A 21,689-nucleotide genomic window follows, 5' to 3' on the forward strand; every position below is an offset into this window, starting at 1 on the left:
TAATGGCACCACAATCTGAATCCAGAGCCTTGCACAATCTAAACAAGCACTCTACCACTGAATTACATCCCTGGCTTTCTGAGGATTTCATTTTTATTTATATTTTTTAGTTATTGATAAACCTTTATTTTATTTATTTGTGGTTCTGAGAATCAAACCCAGTGCTTTGTTCTTGCTAGGCAAGCACTCTACCCCAGTCCCTGAGTATTAGTTTTTCAGCAGGAAGACATATAGTTGAAAACTTCTTAGAGATTAGCTAGACTAGTCTCCAACTGAATATGGACATCTTTGCTACAATATCCCGTATAGGTGATAATAGGTTGCACAAAATATCTCTTTGGACTGCACATGATCAGAGAAGATAAAAAAAATCCACAAAAATTGAAACAATATTATTGAAAGAAAACAAATACATTTTAAGTTCTATCTAATACATAAGAAGAACTTAAAGCTAAGACAGGACCACTAGCCCTTGTACTTTAGCAAACATGGATTTGTATCCACTCTACTAGTCGAATTTTATTTAAATGTGTCACAAATTTAAAAAAAAACAAGAGAAATAAAAAGTTCTTATCAAAACCAAAAAATATAAATAAAATGGAACTCTTATTCATTTATGTAGATAACATACACACTGATATAAGGTCTTTTAACCAGAGGATGATGTTTGACTTTATGAGGAAGTAGCACCATTTGTGAACAATTAAACAAAGATGTCATGGTTAAAGATATGAAAACCAATTATGGGAGGAATGGGACATAGTTTTATGGAAAGGGAGAGAGAGAGAGAGAGAGAGAGAGAGAGAGAGAGAGAGAGAGAGAGGGAGATTACTGTACTATTGTAAATACATCGATTTAATAGCTACATGACTGTAATAACAATGGAGTGAACCAGAGCATTTAACAAATGGTGAATAGCATGGAATATTCCTGAACACTACTAAAAGCAATGAAATATGCTACAAACACTAAGGAGAGCAGAGAGCCAAGTCTTTTTTATTAGGATTCCCCATCAGAGGTACAGATAATATTGGGAGTAACTCAAATGTGACCAACTGAAATGTGTGCCAACTTCCAGGAGCATTTATCCAGGATGTACCATAAGGTCTGTGAAACTGTTGATTACTACCCATTACTGCTGATTTTTATGGCACTATCAGAAGATCAGAAGATCAGGGACATATCTTCAAAGATTGTGAAATATGAGGCAGTAAATTGAAGGAGCTGAGAATCCGGGAATTCAGTCTTGGGTTTTTTTTTTTTTTTTTTTTTTTCTATTTGCTTTTTAGGCTGAGATAGAAGGCCGTGAATAGGATGATGCAAGAGATTTGCAAAATTTAAAGAGGCACTCATTCTCAGGGGCATGAAAGTGTAGGAACAGCAATTACACATCCTGAGAGTGGATGCCTTCTTAAATTTTGTACCTGAAAATTTCCTCTCGCTTCTCAACAGTACTGGCCCCACAGAGATTAGGGTAGGTAGGAGTGGGGTTTGTTGGGAGTTCTTTCAACAACAGTGTCATCAACTTTCTTGGATCAGGAATCTTGCTCACTACTAATGTTGACTCCCCCAACCTGATTTTCCCAGGGGACTGGTGAGCTAGAGGCATCTTTTATTCCCAGGACTGGGAGGGGCTCTACTTTGTTCATCTGCTGCTCAGGTACTAGTACTGACAGGACATCGAGTGCACAGTCTTCTGCACCTGGCAAACACTCTCAGTCCTGAGGAAGTCTCCAGGGGAACACTCCCCAAAATAAACCTTTAAAAAGACATGTTTATAGCTTTTCTCTCACCCTGTAGGTATGTGCACATTTGTCTCTGTCACTAGACTCTTGTAATCTAGGGTTTCACAGTTTTCATCTCTTCATCCATCTCTAAGGCTCCTTTCTTTCCCCACCCTCAACCTGCAGCTGAAGATGCAGCACTGAATTCTTGGGTTCCATTGTCTAGATGCCTGGGAGCTGAGATGAGGACACCCAGATCCTAGATAGCCATGCTCAGAATGCCTTTAACCAGAGCTCAGAGAAAATAGAGATAGGTGAGAAATATTCCAGAGAAAAAGAGTCCTGAGGATAGAGGGAGTTAGATATGTGTGTGTTTGGTGATGGTGGTGGTGAGGTTCAGTTGGAAACTTCTCTTACATGTGATGTGGATTATCTTCACATCTCTGGTGTGCTGGGTGGGAGAAGGTGCCATCCACACAGCCTAGTGATCTTGGGGTATAGAAAACTGCTGCTTTCTGGGGCCCAAGTCTTGAACTATTGAATTTCCCTGGTTAGAACACTATATACCTCTTTATTTTTCCCTTCATTCATCTGGAGGATTTGCAGGGATTCCAAAGAGGAAAATACTTGAGGGTTGAAATTGTCATCCAAGAAGGGAGGTATTCATCTCATACCCTTACACCCCTGATTCTTTCATGAACCACTGTTGTCAGTGCAGAGTTTTATCAGGACATCAAGACCTTTGGTGGTTAAGGGTGAAGAGTATTTGAGGACCAATGGTCAGGTTATAGGACAAAGATGAGTAATTTTGATCAAAGGAAGGACACAAGGATGTTCTCTACTCCCTGTCCTTCTGAAGGGAATCATAGATGAGAATTGAGAGCTATGGACAGTATCCTGGTCCATTGGTTCATTTTCAGTAAGAGCACTTTAGAGTAAGGCATAGAATGAGTCAGAAGATAAAATGCAGAGGCCAGAGAGAGTAGGGGGAGGGAGCAACAGGGAGAGGTTGATCAATGGGTACTAAGTTGCAGTTAGATAGGATAAGAAGTTCTTGTGTGCTGTTGCACAGTAGGATGGCTATAGATAACAATAATGTATTGTATATCTCAAAAAGCTAGAAGAAAGGATTCTAAATATTTTTTTTACCATAAAGAAATGATAAATTTTGAGGCTATAGTTATGTTTAACTTGATTTAAGCACCAACCAATGTATCTATGTATTGAAACATCACGTGGTACCCAGATAATATGCACAATTTATATATTTTATGTATCAGTTAAGAATAAATTTAATTTAATAAAAAATGTGATCCCACCTAGCTCCTGATGGCTCGTTTCAAGCTCTTTAGCAGAGGAGACTCTGAGCTCAAAGTGGCGGATTATCTTTTGGGAGCCTCAAGAAAAGTTGCAAATTTTAGTGAGGTGAGTAGCTGGCCCACCTCAGCCCAGGAGCAGAGAGTAGTAATTGTATCTTGTCATCTTTCTCAGTTGCCTCCACAGCAACCCCAAGGATTTGCCACATTTGAGAGCAGCTCCACAGCTGGCCCCTGACACACCCACAAGCTGCCTATACAGCAGCCGCCTTTACTGTGAGGCCAGGATGGGGGTGGAGTATCATCTGGCTGCTTCAGAGGGCTGAGTGGTTGGAAAGAATTTGGAGGGGAAGTCGAGGGGGACTTGTGGGAAAGAAATGAGGAGAAAAAAAAGTCAGTCAGCAAGGTAGTGCCTAAGTAATCCCAGCAATGATGGGAAATTAAAATGGAGTGTATATGGTCATAGGTAACTCTGCAGCTATGATTTTAAGTGTGCTCAAAGTTTCAGACCCTCTCCAGAAGTGGTAGGGCAGTATTCGTGTGCTGTATTGATATGCACAATTGATCTTGGACAAAATGGTAAGGGAAGCACAATTTATCTTTTATCTATTAATATTTTAATCAAATAATTTTACAAGTTTAATTAAAATATGTGTGTGTGTGTGTGTGTGTGTGTAATTCCTAGAGGCACATAGGATTTAGCACACAGACTGGTTTTGAGTGCCTGTCATTGCTGCCTTCCCTAGCTTCAGCCCTGCTCAGCTCATCCAGTCTCTCAGGCTGGATTTACTGTTCCCCGCTCCAGCCCCCTTTTTGTTCCTCTGCCTCCCTCCACTTCAAGTCCCTGGTCCTTTTCTCTCTCAGTTTCTTTTTCTCTGCTGCTCTCTCGAGTCATGCTCTCTGTACTCCCCTTCTCTGTACCCCCTCTCTCCCACTCTCTCCTCCCTTCCCTCTTAATCCCCCTCCTGTTTTTCTTCTTTCTGATCCATCTGCTCAGACCTCCCAGATTTCTCCCCTCTGGGGCCTCAGTGTTGATGTTCTGCTCTCTCCCTTACTTCCTTCTAGTACAAGACAGAAAAAGAGAAAAAAAACTTTAAGTTTTTTCATGCACTGAAAACTACCGTAATTCATCCTAATTGTGGAGTGGGGGTTGAAGTGAGAGAAAAGGAAGAGTTAAAATTCGTTAGAATTCATGAAAAATCTAAGCAATAGAACACTTTGAAATAAATGTGATTGTATTACTTTTGAATACATCTAGTAATACTGCTAACTGAAATGGGATTTGAGAGACTTATATGCTTTAACAAAGAAATAGGAATAATTTATAATTAGCATTATTTGAACATAACTGCAGCTGTTAAGGCCCTTACTCTTAAATAAGTTGATACTTCCCTTATTTACACACTAAATCTGCTAGCAGGCTCTCCTTTCACAAATACAAGTGAAAATTCTGTCATAATCTTTCTCTGTAATGGTGATTTCCATGTCACTGCAGATGGTCCCTTATAACAATACTTTGTTGATCTGGTTACTAAAATAACTGACAAAAATGTACAACGAATACTTTGGTTCCTATCTATTTCATAATTTTTCTCCATAAAGATCATGAAGTATTTTCCATTGCAGCTGGTAAATAAGAGAAAGAATTGGATATGTATTATTCTAGAACTGAACTATGTGAATGGATATGTGTTTTGTGCACAGATCTATGACTATCTGTGAACACTTACAGAAAGCAGGAGAAGGATTTAAGGGGGTTGTGAATAGTGTAGTTGATATGAGGGAGTCTGGATGTGTGGGCATGGAACATACCTGTACTTGTGTTTGGGTGTCCTGATAAATGTATTTGTATCTGTGTGTGTGTGTGTGTGTGTGTGTGTGTGTGTGTGTATGTGTGTGTGTGCATGCCTGTGTGTCTGATATCTGAGCCTTTATATAGATCTGAGTCTTTATATAGACAAGTTGTGAGACAACTTCTATAAACATTTGAGCCAAAACTTGAAGGAGCCCAGAGAATGATTATGCAGATTTCTGGGAGGGAGTTTTGCAGCAGAGGGAATAGCTAGTGCAAAAGCTCTTTGGTGGAAGCATGCATGACATTTTTCAAGGAATGGAGAAGAGGCATAGTGAACAAAGTGAGCAGGAAATGTGATCTAAAAGGAAGTGGTCAAGAGTAGGTGGAAGATCTAGTCATATACTTCTTTTCCTCTGCTGTTGTGCATCCTCATTTCAATTTCCTCCTATATAAAATGTTTGATAAACAGGATGGTGAGGATTTAAAGAGAAAACATATGTAAGTATCTTGGAATATTGTGGGCCCATATGAAATGATAATTTTCTTAGCTGTTTCCCACTCTCCATAAGTACCCCATGACTAGCCCTTTCACCAAGTGCAGGTAGAGTCAGTGAGAACAGCTATGGTTACTAACTTTCTTCCTGTTATGGTTTGGATGTGAGGTGTCTCCCAAAAGCTCATGTGTTAGATAATGCGGGAAGTAATTGGGTTGTGAGAGCCTTAACCCAATCAGTGTGTTAATTGCCTGATAGGGATTCACTGGGTGGTAACTGTAGAAAGGTCAGGGCGTGGATGGAGGAGGTGAGGCATTGGGGGTGTGCTTTGGGGGTATATATTTTGTATCTGGCAAGTGGAGTCTCTCCCCCTCCTCTGCCCCCCTCCCTAACAGTCAGAAAGCTGTCTAAAACACTCCCCTCTCTCTTGCTATATTCCGTATTTAAGAAGTATTTGTTCTGACCTTCTTGCCAAGGCTAACTCTACCTATGCTTTGTATTTCCATCTGTTTCCACTCTTTATCACCTTTCTTGCCTGCATTTTCAAACTCCCCTTTTCAACTAGCTCCTTGCCTTGGGGAGACAAGTATGCACAGGCCTCCCTTACCATAAAATATCTTCCTTTAACCCTACTACATACTCAAACTACAGCTTCGTCTCTCTTTCCTGTCAAATTTAAGAGTCACATTGCTTTTTTTGTCTCAATTCACAGGTAATTTGACTTCCACTTTTATTTCTGTATAGAAACTATCTTCTTCGTCACCAATCCAAAAGTATATTTTTAGCCTTCCTTATTCTTGATCCCCTTGCAGTGTGCTTTGATGAAAAGAGCACAGGTTTTACATCCAGACTCATATGCACTCAGATTAAAATCCTGGGCCTGCCATGGTGTGACTTTTTTTGAGACACAGATTTTTCCTCTTTAAAAGGGGCATGATAAAGCAATGCCAAAGATCAAACAACAAACTTGGAAAAAATATTCAAACATATATGAGAAAAGGGAAGGATAATATCCACCTTGTAGGAGCCATTATAGATCAGAGAAAATTGAATGTAGAGCACCCAGGACATAGCAGGCACTAATCTCTACCTTCTGTGATGGCTGCTTGAAACGTCTTTTGGTGGCCTTTCTCCTCCTACCTCCTTAAAAGTGTTTGCATACCTCAAGATTTTGCCCTTGTATCTCTGCTCACATCATACTGTACCTCCCTAGTGTCTTATCTACTCCCACCTCTTCCACTAATACATATGTCTGAATGGATTTGGCATCTAGTTCCTAGATGTCCAGAAACATTTCTCTTCTGATGTGAATTCTAATTTAAAGATCCATTTGATTAAAGTAGTCCCTCCTCATCCACTGTTTCACTTTCTACAGTTTCAGTTACCCACAGCAAACCACAGCTTGAAAATACTAAATGGAAAGTTCCAGAAGTAAGCAGTTCATAAGTTTTAACTTGGGTGATTTTCTGAGAAGTGTGATGAAATCTCGTGTTGTTATACTCCGTCCCACCTGGGATATGAATTATCCCTTTGTCCAGCATATCCAGATGTATAAGCTACCAGTCACTAGTCAGTAGCCATCTCAGTTGTCAGATCTACTCTTATGTTGATATCACAGTACTTGTGTTCAAGTAACACTATTTTACTTAATGGAACCAAAACACAAGAGGAATGATGCTGGAAATTGAAATATTCCAAAGAGAAGCTGTAAAGTGGTTCATTCAAGTGAAAAGGTAAAAGTTCTCCACTTAAGGGGAAAAATCCTGTTCTGAGGTTGCCAATGTCTACTGGAAGAATGAATTTTCTATCCATAATGTGGTGAAGAAGGAAAAAAAATGTATTAACTTTGCTGTCTCATTTCAAACTACAAAGTTACAACAACAGTCAATGGTTAAGTGCTTTGTTAAGAGGGTTACAAAAGACATTAAATCTGTGGATGGAAGACATGAACACACCAATATATGGCAACATGTTCTGCCAGAAACCACTGAACCCATATGAAGACTTCAAAAAGGGATCTCCTGAAGAAAATGACACCAAGCAATTTACTGCAGGTAAGGGAAGTTTACACAGACTCAGGGAGATGTTTTGATCAAAAATGTACATATGTAGTGTATAAGGTTTGGTACTATGTACAGTTTCAGGCATCCACTGGGGGGTGGTCTTAGGATAAGGGGACACTACTATATGTAACTTTTGTGATTCTACTTTGGGGATAAATGGGAGAAGAGTTTGAGAAGGGCATGAGACAAAGAGACACATGAGGAAATATGCTAAGTTCTAGGCTACAGACTTTGGCTTAATAAAGTCAGCCAAGGAAAAGGAGTTCAGTCAAGTGGAGTAACAATTCGAATTTGGTTCCTTTAAAAATATTTTTAATTGTATATGGACACAATACTTCTATTTATTTTTATGTGGTGCCGAGGATTAAATATAGTGCCACACAAAGCACTCTACAACCCAGGATTGAACCCAGTGCCTCACACATGCTAGGCAAACACTCTACCACTGAGCTACAGCCCCAGTCCTGAGAATTTGGCTTAATAATGAGGGATGCACTAGAGCAAAGAGAAGCTGGGGTAGGGAAGAAGCTATTTAAGAGGATACTGTGATAATTAGTTATCACTTCTTATAATTTTAGAAAGAAAAAATAAGTTAAAATCCAGGGAGTTTTATGGAGAAAGGATAAGAAAGATTTGGCAGCATATTGGATATAGTGTAAAGATTTGAGAAGCATCAACAATGTTCTATAGTTTCAGGAATGACACAATGGAAAATTAATGGTGCTGTTGGTGGTGATGGTGAAGTTGGGAGGAATTCTTGTTTTGAAAAGGGTCAGGCAAGTGAGAAGGGAAAATGATTAAAATTTTGACAGATTAAATTTTAGGGAACAATAGGAGACCCTAGGGAAAATACCTTGTAGGCATCTGGCACTGGAATACAGAAAAGACAAGAAGAAGTTTGAATTAGTTAGTGCTGGTACTGAATGAATTAGAGTTATTTGTATACAAGAAGTATCCAAAATGAGCAAAATAGATGAACTCCCCTGAAGGAATGAAGACAAAAGGGAATGGATGGGGGCAAAACTAAACTTTGGGACTTGGCCAGAGGAAATAAGTGGGAGGAAGAAGGAAAGCTGGAGAAACGAGAGACAGAAAAATCAAAAACACAAAAGGAGAAGCACTGTGACAGAAGCCTACCGATTTTTGCACTAATTCATCAGTCCCTGACTGACTCTTCGGTTATGTGCCCACTCTCTTTCACTCCCCCACCTGGGTCCCAAGCTTTTCTTTCCATTCATTGTTTAGCTGGGCCTCCTGGGCCTCAGAGCCTAATTATTATTCCCACTGTCTAAACCACTCTCAATTCATGCTTCCCTGCATCCATCAGCTATTAACCCTTCCTTCATAGGTAGTTAGTTAGTATGATCAAGCATAGTCATTTGCAAAAAAAAATACAGAAGATATTGTCTTTACTAATTTGGTAAGTGATGTTGCAAAAGTAGAATCCAGTAGTACAAGGTCTTTCTTTTCCAATAGAATGACCTGCAGGAGCAAATATAGGTAATCAGTCTTCATTTATTCAGAAGCAATAAATGAAATACCATCCCTAATATATTCTTAATCCCTAAATTAGTCAGAATATTGTGGGTAAATTAATATATAAAATGAGCAAAATGAGAGTGACATCTTCTAGACTTATGTGCATTCCTTTTCTATTTTTAAAAGTATTCATTCCTCAACATGTCTTGCCACCATCTATTTCTCCCCCTTTTCTTTCTTTCTTTCTCTTTCTTTCTTTCTTTCTTTCTTTCTTTCTTTCTTTCTTTCTTTCTTTCTTTCTTTCTATCACACCTCTTTCCTTCAAAAGCTTATGTTGCACACAAACCTATAAATACTATCAAAGACTCAAAAAATCTTTTCATAGTAACTTGCACACAAAGTCATTTTTTTCCTGCAGTGCTGGAGATCAAACCCAGGGTGAATGCTAGGCAAGTATTCTACTGAGCTACATTCTCATTCCTATAGAAATATTTGTTCACATGTTTCTGTGCTTTTATCCAGCTTAAGTATTCAACCAACACTCAAAATAGGATGAATAAATGTCATAGTAATCCAACATAAGAATTTATATTTTTCCATTTTTGTATCTGAAATAACATTTTGCTAATAAGGGTACAACCCAAGGCTCTAATACTTCATTTGATTGAGAAATAGGTTTTTCTCTATGACTTACATTTTACTTTACATAGTTCTACAAAATTAAAAATTTATTCTTTAAATAAGAATAGTTGACGAAGAAATGGTGAAAAGTCCTCATGTTTGGTGATGAACAGCATCTTACAGACCCATATGGTTAAGTAAACTCAAAGCAGAAAAATATACAAAGAAATTCATTCCTAATTATTATGGTTGATCTGTTGAAAATCCAAGATAACAACTTGAAAACAAAGCAAGTAAAATCTGATCTTCCATACAGAATGTCTTAGCCAGTTTGTGTTGTTAAAACAAAATGCCAAAAATTGGCTAATTTATGAACAGAAATTTATTGTCTCACAGTTATGGGATCTGGGAAGTCCAAGATTAAGATTCCCCTAGGCTTAATGTTAGTTGAGGTCTCTCAATTTCCAAGATGGTGTCTTGAATGCTGTGTCCTCATATGGAGGAAGGTGGAAGGGAAAAAACTGGCAAATCCTGTGCGAAGCCCTTGTGATTGGACTTAAAGCAGCCTTCATGAACTAACCACCTTTTAATGGTTCTACATCTTAATACTATTGCATTTTACATAAGTTTCAACATGAATTTTGGAGGGTACACGTCATTCAAATCCAAATATTCTGTCCTTAGCCTCCCCTCCCAAAATTCATGTCTTTCCTGTCCACAGAATGCATTTATTGCATCCCAATAACTTCAACATACTTAACTCATTTCAGCTTCAACCTTAAAGTCTGAGTCCAAAGTCTCATTTAAAAATCATCTAAATCAAGTATGGGTGAGACTTTAAGTATGATTCATCCTGAGGCGAATTGCACTCTAACTGGGAAACTGTGAGATTAAAAAAAGTTATGCACTTCCAAAATATAATGGTGGAACAAGCATAGGATAGATCCTTACTTCCCCAAAGGGATTAATAGGAAAAAAGAAAGCAATAACTGTTCCTATGTAAGTCTGAAACCCAACAAAACAAACATCATTAAATCTTGATGTTTGCGAATAATCTTTGACTTCATCCCTCACCATTCAGAGAAATTAGACAAGAAAAAAAGATAAAAGAAATCAAAATGAAAAATGAGGAAATGAAATGATCTTTATTTGTGTATATATGATCATGTATATGTATGGAAAATCCTAAAGAATGAATGAATAACAGTAATAAAAAACTTGATGGAACAAATAAATTCAGTAAAGTTGAAGGATACAAAATCAGGATACGAAAATCAGGAGTGTTTATGTAAACTAATAAAAAACTATCTGAAAGAGAAATCGAGAAAACAATCCCATTTACAACAGCATCAAAAAGTAAGTTACTTAGGAATATATCTATACTGAAAACTATAAAACATTAGTGAAATAAATTGAAGACACAAATAAAATATATTACACTTTATTGATTGAAACAATTGATATTGTCAAAATGTCCATATTACCCAAAGAGATCTATATATTAGGTATCCATATCAAAAGTCTAAAGACATGTTTTTTCATAGAAATAGAAAAAAAACAATCCTAAGTGTTATAGTCTGGATGTAAGGTTTCCCCCAAAAGCTTATATGTGAGACAATGCAAGAAACTTTAGAGGTGAAATGTCTGAGTTATGAGAACCTTAACCTAATTAGTGCAGTAATCCCCCATAGGGATTAACTGAGGGGTAACTGTGGGCTGGTAGGGTGTGGCTAGAGGAGGTGGGCATTGGAGGCATGCCTTTGGGATATATATTTTGTCAGTGGTGAGAGAAGTCTCACTCTCTGCTTCCTGGTACCATGTTCGCAGCTGCTTTACTCTGCCACACACTTCTGCCACGATGTTCTGCCTCATTTCAGGTCCCAAGGAATGGAACTGTCTATGGAATGAAATCTCTGAAACGGTGAACCCCAAAATAAACTTTTCCTCCACTGAAATTGTTCTTGTTAGATCTTTTAGGTCACAGTGGTGAAAAAGTTGACTAAAACACAGATTCATATGGAACTACAAAAGATCTCAAATAACAAAAGCAATCTTAAGAAAGGATGAAATTAGATCATATTTCTGGTTTAAAATTGCATTACAAAGCTATAGTGATAGAAACAGCATGATACTGGAATAATAACAGACAAAGAGACCATAGAGAATTGAGAGGCCAGAAATACGCCCATGCATATATGGTCAACTAATATTTGACATAGGCGCCAAGAATGCTTGATTAGGAAAGGATAGTCTCTTTAATAAATGATGTTGGAAAAATGAGATATCCACATGCAAAAGACTGAAATTGGGCCTCTGTGTTACATCATTCACAAAAACTAACTTAAATTAATAAAAGGTTAAAAGATAGGATCTGAAATTATACAAAATCCTAGAATAAAATATATGAAAAATGTCCCTTGACATTAGTCTTGACAACAATATTTTTGCATTTAAAATCACAAATGTAGGCAAAAAAAGTAAAAATGGTCAAGTAAGACTGCATTAAATCAGTTACACATAGAGAAAGAAATAAAGAAATTCAAAATCAAAAATAAAGATCAAATTGCCACTGTTCACAGATGACATGATGACACATATAGAAAACTCTCCAAACTCCTCTAAACAAATGAAGAAATGACTGGCACTAATAAATGAATCCATCAAAATTTCAGGGAATAAAATCAACATAAAAACATCAGTAACATTGGTATGTGCCTACAGTGAATTATATGAAATAAGAATCAAGAAAGCATTTCTATCTACAATATCTACAAAAAGTACCTAGGAATAAATTTAACCAAAAAGGTAAAAGATCCCTACAATGAAAATTATAAAACACTAATGACAGAAATTGAAGAAGATATAAAAAGTGGAAAAACATCTTCTATTCATGGATGGTAAAAATCAATATTGTTAAAATGTTCATGCTATCTAAAGCAATTTATAGATTCAATGCAATCCTTATCAAAAATAACAATGCCATTTTTAAAGAAAAAAATCAGTTCTACATTTTATGTGGAATCACAAAATCTCCAAATAGTCAAAGTAATTTTGAGCAAAAAGAACAAAACAAGAGGCATTACACTATCTGACTTCAAAGCATAATGCAAATATTCAGTAATTATCAGGAAAGCAATTGGTTCACAATAGCCTCAAACAAGCAAGCAAACAAAAAAACAAGGAATAAATCTAACAAAGGAGGTGAAATATCTCTAAAATGAAAACTATAGAACATTGAAGAAAGAAATTGAAGAAGACACAAGAAGATGGAAAGACCTCCCATGTTTATGGATAGGCAGAATTAATAAGATTAAAATGACCATACTATCAAAAGCAATATACAGATTCAATGCAACCTCCATCAAAGCACAAATGAAAATTTTCAAAGAACTAGAAAAGACCATCCTAAAATTCTTTTGAAAGAATAAAATACCCAGAGTAACCATAGCAATTCTAAGCCAAAAAAGCAATGCTGGAGGCACCATAATACCTGACTTCAAATTATACTACAGAGTTAGAGTAACAAAAACTGCGTGGTACTTGCATAGAAACAAATACATAGACCAATGGTACAAAATAGAAGACACAGAGACAAACCCACATAGACACAGTCACCTGATCCTTGACGAAGTGCAACAAAGACACATTGGAGAAAAGATGGCCTTTTAAACAAATGGTACTGGGAAAACTAGTTATCCAAATGTAGAAGATTGAGACTAGACCCTTATTACTCACCCTGCAAAAAGGGCAACTCAAAATGGATTACAGACCCAGAAATTAGACCAGAAATTGTGCAACTCCTAGAAGAAGAAAGTCAACATTCCAACATATAGGCATAGGGAATGACTTTTTCCATAGGACACCTAAAGCTCAGGAAATAATGCCAAGAATTAATAAATGGGATAACTTCAAATTAAAAAGTTCTACACAGCAAAGGAAGCAAGAATGTGAAGAGATAACCTACAGAATTGGAGGAAATCTTTGTTAGCTATTCTGACAGAAGATTAATATCCAAAATATATGAAGGACTCGAAACACTGAACACCAAAAAATAATAATAAATGGGCAAATGACCTAAGGACACTTCTCAAGAGAAGAAATATAAATGGCCATCAAATATATGAAAAAATGCTCAGCATCTTTAGCAATTAGGGAAATGAAAATCAAAACAACACTGAGATTTCATTTCACTCCAGTCAGAATGGCAACCATCAAGGTTACAAAAAAATAATAAAAGCTGGAGAAGTTGTGGAGAAAAAAAGAACACTTTAATAACATTGGTGGGATTGTAAAAATTAGTATAATAAGTATGGAAATCAGTATGGAGGTTTTTCCAAGATTAGGCAAGAAACCACCATATGACCTACATATATCACTCCTCAGTATTTATCCTAAAGAATTAAAGTCATCATAATATAGTGATACATGTCTACAAATGTTTATAGTAGCACAATACACAATATGTAAACTATGGAACCAGCTTAGATGTCCATCAACAGAGGAATGGATAAAGAAAGTGTGGTATATATACACAATGGGATTTTATCCAGTCATAAATAAAAATGAAATTATGTCATTTGCAGGAAAATGGATGAACTTGAGAACATTATGTTAAGCAAAATAAACCAAACCCAGAAGGTCAAGGGTTGTATGTTTTCTTTCTTTGTGGAAGCTTAGAGAGGAAAAAGGAAAATAAAGATTGGGGGGATTTCAGGAAAATCAAATAAGATCAGTAGAATAGAAGAAAGGGACTGAGGGAGAGAAGAGGAAAGGGAGGTGGGAAGTGCTGGGGAATGATAATGGCCAAATTATATTGTTATGTTGTGTGCATGTACAGATATGTAACAACAAATTCCACCATTGTGTATAACTATAATGCACTAATAAAAATACAGAAAGCAAAATGAAAAGCAAACTTGTTAAAATTAAAGCAAAAAATAAGTAAAAATGAAATAAGTGTAAAATAGATGTAGTAATCAAAACAGCATGGTATCAGCATAAAAGAGACCTCTAAAGCAATGGAATCCAGTAGAGAGACTAGAAGTAAACCCACATACTTAAAACTAATTGATTTTTGACAAAGGTGCTAAGGACATATATTAGAGAAAGGACAGCCTTTTCAATACATGGTGTTAGGAAAATTGTGTATCCACGTGCAGAAGAATGAAGCAATTTTGCACCAGTTACAAATATCAAGCCAAAGTGGATTAAGGACTTAAATGTAAGACCTGAAACTATGAATGTAATAGGAGAAAACATAGGGAAAATATCATCTTGCCCCAGTCAGAATGGATAATATTTAAAAAATGCAATATGCCAAGTCCTGGTGAGGATGTAGGGAAAAGAGATACTTGTGCACTGTTGGCGGGAGTGTAAATTAGTACAGCCATTACAGAAGACAGTATGTGGTTTCCTCAAAAAATGGAAGTAGAACTACCATATGAGCCACCTATCCCATCATTAGATATATATCCAGAGGGAATATCAGTATGTTAAAGACATTGCACTTCCATGTTCATTGAAGTACCATTCACAATAGCCAAGAAATGGAAGCAACCTGTGTCCATCAAATGGTGAGTGAACAAAGAGAATGTGGTACATTTACACAATGGAATACAATTCAGAAGTAAAAAGAATGAAGTTCTGTCATTTGTGACAACATGAATGTAACTGGAGATCATTATATTAAATGAAATAAACCAGGCATATAATGACAAGTACTGGATGATCTCATTCATATGTGGAACCTAAAAATTTGGTAGAAGTTGGCAGTAGAATGTTTACCAGAAGCTGGGGACAATGGGACTGGGAGGAATGGGGAAATGTTGATCAATGGGTACTAAGATATGGTTAAGAGAGGAGCAAGTCTTATAACTATTAAGGAAATTGAATTTGTAATTAAACGGTTTCTAAAAATGAAAATTCCAGGCCAACTTAGTTTCACTGGAGAATGCTACTAAACTTTTAAAGAGGAGTTTTCTTCAATTCTACATAATCCCTTCTAGAAAACAAAAGAGGAGAGGAATTATCCCTGGTCAGTTTTTGATCCTGGAATTAACCAGATTCCCAAATCAGAAAGTTAGCATAAAATGAAACTAGTGTGTTAGTTTTCTATTGCTCCAGTAGCAAATTACCACAAATTTAGTGGCTTCAAAAACACACACATTTATTATCTTAAAATTTAGTGCTTGAGAAGCCCAAAATGGGTCTCACCAGGCAAAAATATAAGTAGGACTGCATTCCTTCCTAGGGACTCTAGGGAGAAAATAAGCTTCCTTGAATTTTCCTGCTTTCAGAGGCCATCTGCATTCTTTGACTTAGGGTTCCCTTCCTCTATCTTTAAAGCCAGCAACTGAAGGCTGAGTTCTTTCCATGCACATTTCTCTGGTTTTCTTTTCCATACTCACATGTGCCTCTGATCACATCTGGGTAAAGTTCTCTGCTTTTAAGGACTTATGTGATTAAACTGGGTCCACCTGGATATTCCAGCATAATCCCCCTATCTTGAACTCTTTAACTTAATCATATGTGCAAGGTCTCTTTTGCCATGTTAAGTAACATATTCACAGGTTTTGGGGATTAGAATATTTTTCACTTTGGCGATGACCATGATTCTGCCTACCAAAACTATACATCGATACTTCTCATTTTAACAAATACTACAAAATATAATGCAGCCCTATATAAAAATGATATACAATGAAAAATTAAGGTTTATTCCAGATATATATGTGGATTAACATTTGAAAAATAAATAATTTGATCCACCGTTTTAATAGGCTAAAGAAGAAAAATCATCCAATCCTATCAATTGATGCAGAAAAAATCTTTGAAAAAACTCAGTGCCCATTCATGATGAGATGAGTTTGCAAACCTGGAATAGAGAGAACCTTCCCCATTTTGATAAAGTACATCTACAAAAATCTACAGCTAACATCACAGTGAATGGTAAAATATCGAACACTTTCTCCCTACTTTCTGGAAGCAGGTAAGAATGTGTGTTCTGCCACCACAATTCAATATTGTACTAGAGGTCTTATTCAGTACAATAAGACAAAAAAGAAATAAAAAAGTACATGGATCATAAGAAAAAGAATACTCCTATTTGCAGATGACATGATTGTCTTACAGAAAATCCTAATGAATCTACAAAAAATGTCCTAGAGGACTGGGATTGTGGCTCAGTGTAGAGCACTCACCTAGCACGTGTGAGGCACTGGGTTTGATCCTGAGGACCATAAATAAATAAATAAATAAATAAATAAATGTTATTTTAAAATCCTGGAACTAATTATTGAATTCAGAAATTTCACAGGCTACAAGATCAAATAAAAAATCAGCCTATTTCTGTATTAAAGTAATAAACACATGGAAACAAATATTTAAAATGTGTCATTTTAAACAGTAAAAATAAGTGAAGTACTTATCTAACAAAACACAAGATTCGTATGCTAAGAACTACACAACATCAATGAATGAAATCAAAGGAGTTGCAAATAAATGTTTCGAGACAGGAATATTTAACACAGGATAGATGTTAATTCTCCCCAATTTGATCTAGTAGCTTAACAGAGTTCCAAACAAATCCCACAAAGATATTTTGTTGATGGAGAGAAATTTATACTAAAATTTGCATGAAAAGGCAAAGGAAATAGAAGAGCTAAAACAATTTTGAAAAAGTACCATAAAGTTAGAGTAATCACTATCCTTGAGTTCAAGAGGTAGCTTACTATAATAATCCATACTCTGGAGTATTGGTGCAAGACTGGAGGAGAATAGAGTCCAGAAATAAATTAATGAATACTCAGTCAACTCATTTAAGAAAAGATGTAAAAACAATAAAATATCAAAGGACAGTCTTTTCTACAAATTAAACCAGAACAATTGAATATCCATAAAATATCCAACAACAAATGAACTTTAGTCTATTGTTTTATACCTTATACAAAAATTAATTCACAATGGATCCGATTGAAATTTAAAAGAAAAAGTTTAAAACTTTAAGAAAAAACATCAGAGAGAATATTTTGGGTGAAGGACTAGGAGAAGAGGTTTTTAAAAATATTTTTAAATTGACAAGTAAAAATTATATACATTTATGGTGTGTGATATGATGTTTTCTTATATTTATACACTGTGGAATGGCTGAATCAAGCTATTGAACATATGTGTTACCTCATATACTTATTTTTATAAGGAGAATACTTAAAATCTACTCTCAGCAATTTTCTGATATAAAATATACTAACTGCAGTCACCTTGATGTACACTAGATCTCTTGAGCTTATTTTTCCTGTCAAACTTACATTCTGTGTTATTTAACCAACATCTCTCCAATCCTCCCACCCCACAGTCTCTGATAAGCACCATTTTGCTCTGATTCTATAAATTCCACTTTTTCAACTGCATATGTAAGATCATCTAGTATTTGTCTTCCTATGCCTGGATTATTTTCACTCAACATAATGTCCTTCAGGTTTATCCACATTGTCATAATTGATAAGACTTCCTTCTTTTTAAAGGCTAAATAATATCCCTTTGTGTCTACTATATTTTCTTTATCCATTGATCCTTTGATGGACACTTATATTGATTACAAATCTTGACCACTATGAATAGTGCTGCAATGAACATGAGTGTGCAGACATCTTATCTACATATTGATTTCATTTCTTCTAGATGTATGTCCAGTGGTGGGATTGTTGGCTCATGTGATAGTTGTATTTTTAATTTTTTTGAGAAATCTCTGTACCGTTTACTATAATGGGCTTTACTAATTTACTTTCCCACCCAATAATATGCAGGGGTGCCTTTTGTTCTACATTCTCAACAATACTTGTCTTTTGCTTTTGGATAAAAGTCATTCTAATAGGTGTGAGATAATACATGAATGTGATTTCTATTTGTATTTCCCCTACCATTTTTTATGCTGAATACTTTCCCATATATCTGTTGGCCATTCTGATATCTTGTTTTGAGAATTATCTATTCAGATCCTTGGCCAATTTTAAAACAGGGTTATTTATTTTCTCACCATAGAGTTGTTTGCATTTTCTATGTTTATCAGGGATATGGTTTGCAAATATTTTCTCCCATTCCATTTGTGGACTCTTTGTTCTTTGGATTATTTTCTTTGCTATGCAGAAGGATTTATTTATAGATTTGATATGAACACATTTGTCTATTTTTTTATTGTGCTGCATGTGCTTTGAGGATCGTATTAAAAAATTATCACCTAGGCCAATGTCTTGGAAATTTCCCTCTATGTTTTCTTCTAATAACTTTATATTTTTGGAATTTATCTTTTAGTTTTTAATCCATTTTGAGCTGATTTTTATGTATTATCTGAGATGAGGTTCTTAAAAAAGAAAAGGAATGAGTTACTGACAACCCAGCAGCTAAGATGAATCTCAGTGAAGGAGACTAAAAAGTACACATTTCATTCATATAAAATTGTAGAAAATTTATATGAATGAAATGATCTGGGTGTGGTGGCTCATGCCTGTAATCCCAGTTACTCGAGAGACTGAGACAGGAGGATCACAACCTCAGTAACAGCAAGGCACTAAGTAACTCAGTGAGACCCTGTCTCTAAATAAAATACAAAATAGGGCTGGGGATGTGGCTCAGTGGTTCAGTGCCCCTGAGTTCAATCCCTGGTACCAAAAAAAAATAATAATAATAAAAAAAAAAATATATATATATATATATATTTTAGGAAATCTGATCTATAGTGATAGGAAATAGGGCTGAAGTTGCTGGTATATAGGTAGAATAGAGGGAGAGACATAGTAGATTGATTACAAAGAGGCAAAAGAAAACTTTTTGGGCTAATGAATTTGTTCATTATCTTGATTTTGGTAATTCATGGGTATATAAAGTTTGTCTATTTAGAATTAAATTATGTGGATTTTATTATATATTAATTATACCTCAATAATGCTTTTGAGAAAGAATAAAATTTCCTTGAACTTTTCAATTTATATCTGTGAATAAGTGATAATTTCCATTTTATTTATTTTTCCCCTGAGGATAGCTTTTCTTCACTCTGTAGGGACCTTATATGGGTTTTGATGGAAGTCACGGGGGAGCCCCAGCAGGTCTAATTCAGGGTAGGGTGTTCAATCCTTCCAGACTTCACAAGATGGACTCCTGATCACCTTATTGTTAATGACATAACTGACACTGTAACGCAGTTTAACAGAGAGCTTGGGAAGCACAGAAGCATCCAAAACACTCTCTCCGGAAATGTCCTTGATGGCTGCGGCCTCTACAGTGATGTTTTGAGTGACAGAATGAAGAACTTCTTAATGGCCTTGTCCTTGGGCACTGTACTGGGCATAGTCTGTGCAGTGAATAGGCTGCACATGGCCATGGCCCTTTATAGCATGACTGCTATTCCTTCTTTTTTGTCATCTGGGAAACAAGGTTCCGAGAGAGGATATCTGTGTATTTTTGAACTAGAAAAAGAGCACACTAAATCCAACATTAGCAGAAGGAAGGAAATAGTAAGGATCAAAGCAGAAATAAATCAAATAAGTCAAATTGAAAATAGAAAAAATATAGAAAATAATCAGTAAAATTAAGTTTCTTAAAAAATAAAAAAAAACCCTAGATAGACCAATAAAAAGGAGAGAAGTCTCAAATAAGTAAAATCATAAACGAATGTGGAGCCAGGCACAGTGTAATCCCATTTACTCAGGAGGCTGAGGTTTTCTGATTTAAAATTATATTACAAAGGTATAGTAATCAAAACAATATGGTACCAGCATAAAAACAGATACAGAGCAGTGAAACAGAAGAGAGGTCCAGTAATAAATTTAAACATGTATGGTCAACCAATTTTGACAAGAGGACCAAGAACACACAATGGAGAAAGGATAGTTTTTTAATAAATGATTCTGGGGAAAACTGAATTTCCACATGTAGGCAAATGAAATTGGACCCTTATCTTACACTACATACAAAATTCAACTCATCATGAATAAAAGACAAAAACATAAAATGCAAGACTATAAAACTCCTAGAAGGAGATATAGGGGAAACTGCCTCAACTTTTGGCCTTAGTATTGATGTTTTTTGGATATGACACCAAAAGCTTATGCTACAAAAGCAAAATAAATGAATAAGACTACATCAAACTAAAACACACCTGTACAGGAAAGGAAACAACCCCAAATGCAAAAGTAAACTATAGATTGAGAAAAAATCTTTGCAAAACATATACAAGATAATGGGTAAACATCTAAAATTTATAAAAAACTCAACAGTAAGGAAATAACACAATATTAAAATGGGCTAATGACCTCTATAGGCTAATTCTCAAAGAGACATACAAATGGTCATTGAGTATAAGAAAAGATGCTTCACATTACTAATCACCAGGGAAATGCAAATCCAAATCACTATGAGATAATCACTTTACAGATATTAGGATAGCTACTGTCAAAAACGTAGGAGGTAGTGTGTGTTTGTGAGTGTGTGAAGAAAAAGGAATTCTTATACACCATTGGTGGGAATGTAGACTGGTGCAGTCATTATGGAAAACACTATAGAGGTTACTAAAGAAATAAAAAATAGAACTACAATATAACTCAACAATCTCTCTTCTGGGAAGATACTCAAAGGAAATGAAATTAAAACTTTATAAAAAAAACCTGCACTCCCATGCTTATGAAAACATTATCTACAGTAGCCCCCCACTAGAACATTATTCAACCTTAAAATAGAGGAGATTTTGCCACTTGCCACAGTGTAGATGAATCTGTAAGACATTAGATTAAGTGAAATAAACCAGACAGAGAAAGACAAAGATTGCATGATCTCACATATGAAATCTGAATAAAAAGACAAATATACAGAAAAAGAGAATAAGGAGTGGGTTGAGATGAGGAAATGGGAAATGTATGTCAAAGGATACTAAGCAGTATATATGAAGGATGAACAAATTTAGAGATCAAATGTACAACATGAAGACTATAGCTAAAAAGAGTGAATCATATACATGACTTTTGCTAAATGATCAAATTGTAGCTGTTCTTGCCATACACAAAAAAATGGGAGATGACAAATATATTACTTTGCTTCACTATAGTAACCAGTTCACTATCTACATATATTTAATAACATTGTGTTATATATTTTAAATGTATACAATAAATTTATTTGTTTATTTATACATACATACATACATACGT

The 21,689-nt window shown here is 35.6% G+C and overlaps 1 pseudogene; it reads right to left on the minus strand.

The window, feature by feature from the left end:
- Positions 1–19,551: 19,551 nt before the first annotated feature.
- LOC124972483 (putative 40S ribosomal protein S26-like 1) lies at positions 19,552–19,898 on the minus strand (annotated as a pseudogene).
- Positions 19,899–21,689: the final 1,791 nt, after the last annotated feature.

Source organism: Sciurus carolinensis, chromosome X (genome assembly GCF_902686445.1).
Source record: "Sciurus carolinensis chromosome X, mSciCar1.2, whole genome shotgun sequence".
NCBI lineage: Eukaryota > Metazoa > Chordata > Mammalia > Rodentia > Sciuridae > Sciurus > Sciurus carolinensis.